Source organism: Dermacentor andersoni, chromosome 8, assembly GCF_023375885.2.
Source record: "Dermacentor andersoni chromosome 8, qqDerAnde1_hic_scaffold, whole genome shotgun sequence".
Taxonomy (NCBI): Eukaryota; Metazoa; Arthropoda; class Arachnida; order Ixodida; family Ixodidae; genus Dermacentor; species Dermacentor andersoni.
Window position 1 is genome coordinate 83,523,784 of NC_092821.1, and position 12,068 is coordinate 83,535,851.

The window sequence follows — 12,068 nt, forward strand, 5'->3', positions numbered from 1 at the left end:
TTCTTTTCGTCAAAGGCGCCTCGACGTCAACTGATCCACGTGTCAATGATTCCGTGGTGGGAGTGATGGAGCAGGAGATACACTGGCGCAACGTTTCCTTGACAAGATGAACTCCGGAAATGGTCATGCGCAACGGTGCTACTGACGTCGACAGATCTTCAGCGCAACCATCGGCAACGTTGCCTTGCGACAATGCTATAAAAGAAGAAGCATCACGGATCTTCGCCAGTGGGCACGGCGCGGGCATCGTGAACATGCGTCTGAAACACCCGCTTCTGTTTCCTGTGTAGGTGAGAAACGATCGCCCCGTTCATTGTTATAGAAGTAACAATGTATGTCTGCTCCTTGTGCCGTGCCCACGGTGAGTGTTTTCGCGGTTTGCCGCCCCATGCCACCACTGTATCAGGGTGCTTCCATGCCTAGAAGCCTTCTTAATGCCTTTGTGTCAATTACTGCTGTTGATATGCGGCGATGTCGAACGGAATCCGGGTCCCATGAGTGATCAACTTACGGAGATGCACAAATTAATGAAGGACATGCATGAACGTTCAAATCGCATGGAAGCTGCACAGATGACGATGTCAAGCGACATCTTAGAGCTTAAGAGTCAGCAACAATCACTTACTAAAGATATTTCTACCATAGTTACGCGCCTAGAATCTGTCTAAAAGCGGACATCTATTTTAGATGATGTACAGTGCGAATAAACAACGCGTAAACTAACTGAGCAGCTGAAAAGCGAGGCACTTACGCTACGCGTGCGTCTTGATGAAGCAGAAGATCGCTCTCGGAGGGACAATTTAGTATTTTTTGGTATCGTTGATAACGCTTCTGAAACGGCGCAGCAGACAGAAGAAAATGTTTTAAGTGTAATTCGCCAATCTCTCGAAATAACATCTGCCGATAACATTGCGCGCGCATAAGATCGGGCGATTTTCTACCAACAAAGTTCGACCTATTATAGTAAAGTTTTCTACCTAAAAAACAAAAGAAACGATTTTTTCGAAGCGTCACATGCTCAAAGGAAGCAGAGTCGTCATGCGAGAAGATTTTTCAGCCAACACTTGTCGTATTAGAGAGAAACTAACTAATTATGCCAAAGAACTGAACTGCCCTTTCAAACTGCGCTAGAACAAATTAATTGCTAATGACACATGCTACGGCTACGATTGCAGTACTGACGCAGTATATGAAACAGGACCATCCAGACGCGCAACCAATGCCGCCAACTTCTCCCCGCGGCACCTTCGTTCTGGTCGCGCACTGGCTTCCTCGGGAAGCTAGGAGAAAGCCAGGGGTGGCGGCGCTTCCGCTAACAATAGCCACCTGATTCTGCTCTCTACTAACGTTCGCAGCTTTTTGTCGAAGAAAGATGAAATGTGTGCATTGATCAACGATTCTAACGCTGATATTGTCGCGTTAACCGAAACTTGGCTTTCTGATAAAATACCAAACGAAGAGCTGTTTTGCTGTGAAAGAAAATACAAAATATTTCGATGTGATAGGTCTAATCGATGTGGCGGTGGCGTTCTTCTTGCTGTAACATGGAAGTTGAAAGCTACGCTGTTGATAAAAAGACTAGTTTGGAGGCAACATGGTGTTGCCTCAGCCTGGCTTTTAAAAAAATTGTCATTGGTGTATGCTACCGCCCTCCTCCTGGGTGTTCCAATTTTCATGACGACCTTCATGATTGCCTGGATCACGTAAACATTTTGTTTCCCGGAGCGCCAATCATTCTACTAGGTGATTTCAATTTTCCTAACATTATGTGGCCAAATTCGTACTCATATTATAATAATATTTGGGGTTTTACGTGCCAAAACCACTTTCTGATTATGAGGCACGCCGTAGTGGAGGACTCCGGAAATTTTGACCACCTGGGGTTCTTTAACGTGCACCTAAATCTAAGCACACGGGTGTTTTCGCATTTCGCCCCCATCGAAATGCGGCCGCGTGGCCGGGATTCGATCCCGCGACCTCGTGCTCAGCAGCCCAACACCATAGCCACTGAGCAACCACGGCGGGTGTACTCATATTCATCGCCTAATTCAGCTGAAGCAGATCATTTCCTTCACATCTGCTCTGATTTCGGGTTGACACAGCTTGTTCAATTTCCTACACGCGTTACAAATAATACATCTTCAATTCTTGATCTTGTTTTGACATCAACGCCGGAAATTGTATCTTGTGTGTCTAACACGCCTGGTATTAGCGATCATGTAACTATACAGGAACATATTTCACTGCCTTTCTCACGCGCGCGAAAGCATCTCAAAACAATACGCGACTAAAAAAAGCGGATTTCGGTGCAATTAACAATGAATTGTGCTCCTTTTTAGACGAGTTTTGTCCGATTACTTTGAACGATGTGTGCAAAGCAACTGGGACTTGTTTAAAAAGAAAATTTCAGAACTAACCTTTACATACATTCCTACCAAGAAAGTTTTTTCGAATACGAGAGCCCCGTGGTACAACAGATACATAAACCGTCTTTCTAACCGTAAGAAAAGGCTCTATCGCGCTGCTATCAAATCTCGGTCGGATAAAGGTTGGTCAGCCTATAAGTCTGCCACCACAACTTACTTATCTGAAATGAAACGATCTAAATTCTTGTTTTTTAATCGCACCCTTCCAGAGATGTTAAAGAATAACTCTAGACAATTTTGGAGTGTCATACGGGGCAATGAGCGCAGTGCAATAGCTTTGCTAACAACGGAAGGACATCCAGTACCTGACGTAGAATGCGCGTCCGTATTAAATGATACATTTGTAAAGGCTTTTTCTCACCCAGTAGTTACCAATGCACAACATACCTTGCCATTACGTCATTACTTGCCCATGGACGCCATCTTTATTACTTCTGAGGGTATTCGTACAATCATTAAGAAACTGAAAAACTCATCATCATGTGGCGTCGACAGCATCAGTACAAAATTCTTGAAAAATACTATTGAATACTCCTGTATCATATTGGCATGCATTTTTTCAGTCCCTGCAGCTATTTAGCCTTCCGGAAGACTGGCTGATAGGTAAGGTTGTGCCAGTTCACAAGTCTGGTGTAACACACAATCCATCAAATTTCCGTCCAATTTCACTCACATCTGTTCCATGTAAAGTTTTTGAACATATTATCTTCACTCACCTTCTCAATTTTCTTGAGTCATACCAATTTTTTACACCCTCACAACATGGCTTCCGCAAAAATTTTTCTTGCGGAACACAGCTTCTAGTCTTTACTAACGACCTGCATCATTTACTTGATTCTGGATTCACAATAGACTATTTTTTTTAGATTACTCCAAAGCATTTGACAAGGTTAGTCATCATTTACTACTTTTTAAGCTCGGCCAGTTAAATCTAGATCCCAATGTTCTAAACTGCATTCGAGCATTCCTTTTTAACCGTACTCAGTTTGTTTCCGCAAATAATGTTGATTCCCCAGTCCAGCCAGTGCTACCGGGAGTTCCCCAGGGGTCTGTATTGGGACCATTACTTTTTTTTAATTTTCATGAATGACTTACCCGATAACATTTCATCAAAGATTTGCCTATTTGCGGATGACTGTGTAATTTATCGGAAAATAACTAACAAAGACGATGTTGCCTTACTTCAGACCGACTTAAATACTATACATTCCTGGTGTCAAACGTGGAACATGGAATTTCATCAAAGATTTGCCTATTTGCGGATGACTGTGTAATTTATCGGAAAATAACTAACAAAGACGATGTTGCCTTACTTCAGACCGACTTAAATACTATACATTCCTGGTGTCAAACGTGGAACATGGAATTGAACATTTCGAAATGCAAATCAATGCGCGTATCCCGCACCTTATTAGCGCCACCACACTATCATCTTGATAATACGCCTCTTGAGTCTGTTTCATCTTACAAATATCTCGGTGTTAACAGTTGTAGTAACCTATCATGGAACCATCATGTGAGGCACGTCGTCACCAAAGCTAACCGATCACTTCGGTACTTTCGAAGAAACTTCTATATGGCACCCCCATCACTTAAAAAGCTTCTCTACACAACTTACATTCGTCCGTCACTTGAATACGCATCATCTATCTGGGATCCCGGTGGTACTACACTGATAAAAGAACTTGAAAGAGTGCAGAATCGTTCCGTTCGCTTCATCTTATCCAATTATGACCGTACAGCCAGTGTTACCATGATGAAGTCACTACTTAACCTTCCAGAACTTACGATTCGGCGTAAAATAGCCCGAATCGCTCTCTTTCATAAAATTTTTTATAACAACGATCATCTCCGCAATCAGTTCATTAAATCCCCTCCTTTCATCTAGAATTGACCACCTCCAAAAAGTTGATGTTCCTCGTTGTAGAACTGTAACCTATTCACATGCATTTTTACCTAGAACCACCTCCGAATGGAATCAGCTGCCACGAGCAGCTACAGCTATCATTGATACAACGCGCTTTAAGGATTGCTTGAATAACATGCTTAATATTGCTTAATTATTTGTATTGAATTTGTCCTTCTGTTTTTTTGCTTATTGTTGTTTTAGTTTTAGATGTTCAAATTACTCAGCTTTATCTTGGATGCGACTGTTTCAGTTCATTTTTGTATTAGGCTGGTGATTGTTCATGCTTCATATTGTGATTGTATCAACTGTTTTTCCAATGTTCGTCTGTAATATGCCCCTACCCTCTGTGATGGGCAAACCCTGAGGGTAAAATAAATAAATAAATAAATAAATAAATAAATAAATATAGTTGACTGGAGACGTTTGGTTGATCACGCGGCATGGGCGTTGGTACATCGACGCGAGTTTCGGTGACAGTCCAGTGGTGGAGGCTGGAACCCAAAGCCACACTAGCGAGCTAGGAGCATGGGATACAGGAGCATTGGAACTTTGTCAATGGTGCTTCCGGCGTTGCTGGTCTTCTGGCGTAAATATACGGGAAAGCTTGCGACACTCTTCTGCGTGTGCAGCAGCTTCGGATAGGGTAGTTGTTTCCGTGGAGTGAGAGCCGTACGGAAGGATAGTATCTGTTGTGGAAAACGGTTCGCGTCCGTACAGGAGAAAGAAGTGCGAAAATCCCGTGGTAGTCTGCGTGGCGGTGTTGTAAGCATTGGTCAGGAAAGGTAGAACATGGTCCCATTTGGTTTGGTCGGATGCAACGTACATGGCCAGCATGTCACCAAGAGTGCGATTAAAGCGCTCAGTCATGCGATTAGTCTGCGGATGATACGCAGTAATGGTACGATGAATGATGCGGCATTGTTTAAGGAAAGCCTCGATGACGTCGGAGAGGAAGACGCGGCCTCTGTCACTGAGTAATTCCCTCGGAGCTCCGTGGCGCAGGAGAAACCAGGCGACGTCACATGCAGAAGCGCTGGACAAAGGGGAAATTTCGGCATAGCGCGTAAGATGGTCGATGGCCAAAATTACCCAGCGACTGCCATCTGATGTGGTTGGCAGAGGTCCATAAATGTCGATGCCTACTCGATCAAAAGCACCTGCAAGGCAAGGCAAAGGCTGCAATGGGGCGGTTGAACGACGAGGGGGATCTTTACGGCGTTGGCAATGCAGACAGGAGCGGACATAATGATGGATGAATCGATACATCCCCCACCAGTAGTAACGAAGGCGTAGACGCGCGTATGTCTTCAGTACCCCTGCATGCGCGTACTGCGAACGCAGGTGTCGCGGGATGACAAGCAACCATTTGCGACCGTCCGGCAGGTAGTTGCGACGGTACAAGAGCCCGTCGCGAATGGAGAAGTGATGTCCTTGGCGACGTAATGCGCGATTGGTAGTGGGTGTCAATGGGCTGGACAAGAAACGCAGCATGAACACAATCCATGGGTCTTTCTTCTGCTCCAGAAGAATGTCCGTGGCAGCAAGGGAAGACTAGGACAATGAGGCCTTCGGGAAGCTAGCCCCGTCTCTTAGTGGCGAACGAGACAAGGCATCCGCATCCGAATGTTTTCGGCCAGAACGATACAGCACGCGAATGTCGTACTCCTGAAGTTGAAGGGCCCATCGAGCAAGACGAGCGGACGGTTCTTTTAAGGACGACAGCCAGCACAGCGAATGGTGATCAGTTATGACGTCAAACGGGCGGCCATAAAGATACGGACGGATTTTGGTTATGGCCCAAATTATAGCCAGGCATTCATTTTATGCAAGAGAATAGTTCGATTCAGGTTTAGTGAGTGCACGAGTGGCGAAGGCAACGACGTACTCATCGAAGCCAGCCTTTCTCTGAGCGAGAACGGCCCCAAGGCCAACGCCACTGGCAACCGTGTGTAAATGGCGCAGGATTGGTGGTGACGTCAATAGACGACGCAACTTTCTGAAGGCGGCATCGCAATCCGGTGACCAGGTTGAAAGGTTATGGCCACCATGAAGAAGCTGTGTTAAAGGTGCTATTATAGTGGCAAAATTGCGAATGAAACGGCGAAAGTATGACGCTAATCCAATGAAGCTGCGCAGTTCTTTCAAAGTCGTTGGTCGGGGAAACTGGGCAACAGCTTGTAGTTTCGCCGGATCAGGGAGTACACCTTCTTTCGATACGACATGGCCGAGGATGACCAGCTACCGGGCAGCGAAGTGACACTTCTTCAAGTTAAGCTGGAGGCCAGTATCGGCGATGCACTTTAGGACGGGTTCATGTTGATGTAAGGGGGAAGAAAAGTCCGGTTAAAAGATAACGATGTCGTCCAGATAACACAGGCATATCTGCCATTTGAGGCCGCGCAATATGTTGTCCATCATTCTTTGAAATGTGGCAGGCGCATTACACAGGCCACATGGCCATCACGGTGAATTCAACTAAACCGTCAGGTGTGATGAAGGCGGTTTTCGGACGGTCTGACTTAGCCACTGGCACTTGCCAGTACCCGGATCGTAAGTCTAAGGATGAATAGAATTCGGCGCCTTGGAGGCAGTCTAGCGCGTCGTCATACGGGGCAGCGGATAAACGTCCTTGCGTGTGATCTTATTAAGTAGCCGGTAGTCCACGCAAAAGCAAATTGTGCCATCTCTCTTTTTTACCAGCACTACAGGAGAAGCCCAGGGACTGTGCGAAGGTTGTATGACACCGCGTTGGAGCATGTCTGCAACTTGCTCAGCGATCATGCTACGCTCCGTGGTGGATACACGATACGGCCTGTGGCGTAAAGGCGCATGGTTGCCGGTGTCGATGTGATGGACAACAGTGGAAGTACGGCCTAAGCGAGATTGTTGTAGGTCGAATGACGAGCGAAAGCGGTGTAAAAGACGCACGATCTGGGCGTGCTGCGCTGGAGTGAGGTTGGGATCAATACACTGCTAAAATGTTGGGTCACACGGCGGCGTGGGAGGAGAAACTTGAAGAGCCAGAGCGTCAACCGGAGGAGAAGCCGGGTCGTCAGGCAAATCGTAAAGGAAGCTTGGCTCGATTTCGTCGGCATAACCAAGACACTCATTGTGGAGCAGCCTAGCAGGGCAAGGAAACAGGTTCGATACAGAAAGTGCGCTCAAACCTTGTCGAATGGCAAGAAGGGCAAAAGGAATCAAGAAAGGATGGCGGCGAGCCACAAGCTTAGACGGCGTGAAAAGAACTGTGGAGTCGGAAAACCCACCGCAGGAAACGGGTACAAGTGTGGCAGAGTATGGAGGAATCTCGGTATCGGCGGTGACGAACACACGCCCGGAAATGTCATCAGTATCTTCGAAAACGTTGGTGCCGAATGGCGACAGCGCAAGTTCTGCACGGGCACAATCTATAACGGCATGATGAGAGGACAGAAAGTCCCATCCTAAAATCATGGCATGGGAGCAGCGAGGCAGAACAACGAACTCAATAAGGTATAAAGCGCCGCTTATAACAACACGCACAGTACACTTCCCAAAGGGTTATCGGCGCAGCGCTTGCTGTACGTAATGAAATGGCTGAATATGTCGTCGCGACTTTTCTAAGGGTAAGACGAAGTTGTCCGAAATCACTGATATTGCTACTCCCGTGTCTACAAGCGCGTGAACGGCAATGTCTTTTGCATAAACTTCAAAGACGTTCGCAGGAAATAAATGAGGTCTTGAGCAGTTCGCTGAGATCGCAGTTCTTGCCTCCGGAACTGCGCTCCTTAGTTTTCCTCTCGGATAGCTTCAGGATGACGGATAAGCGGCGACAGAGAACGCCGACGGGGAGACGGATACCGACGGGTATTGTAGGGTCGGGAAAGAGGAGACGAGGCTTCGAAGGGCTGAGCGGCAGTAGCAGAACGGGACGGAGAGTCGAAACCGTTACTTTGTGCCCTCGGAGAATCCGAAGGATACCATCCACGCCGGCGGCAAAGCCGTGCTACATGCCCAGGTAGGCCGCACGAATAACAGATAGGCCGATTGCCATGGGTGCGCCATGGATTGAGAATGGCGGGCGGAGACTGTTGGAAATATTGGCGAGGTGGGCGCACGCTCTGCTGTGGCGGCCAGTAGCTGCTTGGGGAGGCAGGAGAATATGTTGCAGCGGCTTTCGGAGGTGAGGGAAAGGCGCTGGTAAGTCTGGATTGATTACCTGCAGGAGGAGGCCTTGGATTAGCGACAACGGCAGCGTACGTAAGTGGCACAGGCGTAGGAGGCGGTGGATGAGCAAGTGGTACTGCGTTAGCGACTTGTTCTTGTATAATGTGACGGAGATCTGGAGACAAGCGCGGCTCTGAGGCTGGAGCGACTGGCAGAAGATAGAGTTGGCGCGCCACTTCTTCTCGTACAAATTGCTTGATTCTGTCGAAAATTTCTGAACTGCAAGGAGTAGAAGTGACACCATCACTCAGAGCTGAAAGCGCGACGTCCGGAGCGAGTGCTTGGCACGTAGAAAGCCGTTCTTTGCGCAGCTCCTCATAACTCTGGCAAAGCGTTATGAGGTCGTTGACTGTCTGAGGATTCCTTGCCAAGAGCATTTGGAAGGCGCCATCTTCTATGGCTTTCAAGATGTTCTTGACCTTGTCATCTGCGGTCATATCTGGGTCGACACGCCGGCAGATGTCAACTACATCTTCAATGTAGCTCGTAAATGTTTCGCCCTTTTGTTGGGCACGACAGCGAAGCTGTTGTTCAGCCCGAAGTTTTCGCACTGCAGGGAGACCGAATACTTCTTGAAGTGCTAATTCTAATTCTAATATTCCCCTTAAATACAGATTGATTTTGGGGTGTAATCTTGGCGATGCTCCTAAAGATTTACGAAAGAAACAAACAAAATTCCATTTGCTTGTGGGTGCTAGCGCTCAAGCCTGTTTTTGAAATCAAGCATGCTTGAAACGAATGATCAACGAGACACGCAGACGTATAAAAGCCGTGAGCAAAGGAGACGAAATAAGGACAACGGTCCTTAGTGGCTGGACACGATAAATGGGCGATATAAAATTTGCGTAAAGCTGTTGCGTGGACAACAAGGGCATTTCTAAACCCGTATTTGAAGATTACATACACAATTCAAGGGCGTGGATCTTAGCCTAATTTCGGAATGCTTTTAAGTGCCGCATACGAAATTAAATGATAGCATTTATTCCTGCTTTGGAAAGTTTGTAAAATATATTTAGGTTTCTTTATTATTTTCTATGATTTATTTAAAAAATATAATACAATATTATCGTAACACTGTTTCTAAATGACTGAAGAAATAACCATGCAGACGTTGGTGCCAGTGTCCACAAATTATATTTTTTTAAGTCAAGCTCCCTCAATAAGGCGGAAGACTTATTCCAACTAGTCCTCTACTCACGCACTGTCATAGAGCTGGTCGTGCCGTCATCGTCTTTAGTGAGCGGACCATTGTGGCACGTAGTAGTGCACTACAACTGGACTAAGTTCGTTCTTCTTAATTCAACAAATTTCATCAAAATTGGTACAGTAGTTGCGCGAAGAAAAATGCTGCTTTTAATTAATTCATATGATACCTCCCAATATAAAACTTCCTCAAAATTGATACAACTTTCACCTATTAGAAATATCTTATGAAATCGGTTGTGTTCTTTAGGCTGTTGCATATTACGACGCATTGGTTGAGCGAATTAGAAAATTTGTTGCAATAGCGCAGAGAGAGGAATATATTGGTTGATTAAAGGGTTAAAAATAGAGGCACAGTCTACTTAGCCAAAATAATATTTTGATGGAAATTTTATGGTTCGCAATGACGAAGAGGAACGTATAGGCAAGAAAACGCTTCTGTTCTGCGGCACCGTTTGCCTCATTGCGCTGTTCATAGGTCTGCTTTTCTGGACGTCCAGATTGAGTGATGCTGTTTTGATCGGGATGAGTGTTTCTACTCAAAGGCCAATAAAACCCGATGAAATACGGGTAAATTATGCCGATAACTGGAGACAGCGAATGCAAAACCAAACTATGGACGACAATAGCCACACTCAGTGCGCTATCAATAAAGGCAACGTTGTGTTTTGATCGTCCCTTGGGACAATATTCTGCATGTACGATATGACGAATATTTAGGCTCATGAGCATAAAGTTCCTGTGACTGAATTTCTTGGGGATGTAGATCCCAAGAATGCTCTTTTTTAACAGCGGTAACCATTTAACAGGTCATAAACGCCACGTTAATTGACGATGACATCTTCATTACTGCTGCCGCTTAACATGTGCGTTGGCGTTATGTTTTATTGGAAATGTTGCTTAGCGGAGAATTATTCCTGCACTAAATACTCAGGAATCAATGTCATTTTCACGTGGACTGATCTTTTAAACGGCCCTGATTTTTTTTTAACTTCCAGAGTCCGCGCCGCCCGGTCAGTCAGACGGTAGTTATCTCACCTGGTAGGGCACAGAAGACCGGCTAGTATAGCGAACAATTGATCCACAGAATATCGGGAGTTACCTAACCTTCCTTCGGTGTAAATAAAAAAAACGTCAAATCAATACACAAATTTTTTAAAAATGACCTCGGCTCATACGAATCTTTGAAGCATCCAGGTGTCGTAAAGACTAAGGGTATATATCGCATGGCTCTATGTTTCTTTATAGATGTCATCAAATCTCTTTTATGCGTGCTGCACCTCTTTTGCAGAAATAATTATGTGCCACCGAATTCCCCACCCAACATAAGGCGAAAGCGTGAAACATTGTTAATGCCAGAGAGCCCCGTTTTCTCACGTATTCTGAATTAGTCCCCACATAGAGCATGAACATGAAGAACAGTGTCTGCTGAAATTTATCTGTAATCTCCAGCGAGATTCAAATGAAATCGCGTATATGATATGTAATTATATTTACGTATTGACACGTGTACTGGTTTGTCTTTCTCGGGCGACCGCGCTTCACGGTCAAAACAAATGTTATCGCTCAGCTTAGAACGCGCCTGCATGTATCGTAAGTTTCTGGAATGTTATCGATGGTTCTATCTGCTATCGGTGGTCAGCTAACCTTGCGTAATCTGATCGCCTGTATGCGCGACACGACTTATGTAGAACTTTCTGGAAGTCACGCAGGCACCTTCAATTTTTCTGGAACCTTCGATGACTCAGGTATAAAACCTGATCCGCTTACCCGGCAGATCAGATTTCGATGATCGCCGACTGTGTTCGCCGCTATCGTTGTGCTTCGAGTGTAGCATGTTCTTGCTGGCATAGGTTCACTCAATAAAACTTAGTTTCGTCATTCACAGTTTCGCTACTGTGTTCTTTACCGTCACTACTACGTGACATCTGGTCGAGGTGCTTCGCGTTCATGTCCCGGACGCCCCAACAAAGCCGTGATCTAAACCTGAACCAAGAAAACAACAACATGGTCACCAATGAACAGAGAGGTAACCGCAGACTCCAAGGGCTGGCCGTGGAACACGGACTTTTGCCTCAAAGGACCTGGAAGATTGACGCGAAGTCAAGAGCAACAATGGCAGCTTCAGCGTCCGCCATTATGCTTCAACAACCCAGGGAGCCGCCCACCTTCCGTGGAGCTCCGTCATACGATCCAGAAACCTGGCTCAAGACTTTCGAAAGAATCTGGACCTCTGAGGATAAGCTATGCCACGCGCACTTCTCCTTGAAAGATGCCGCGAGGACATGGTTCAAGAATCGGGAGTCCACCCTTACAACGTGGGA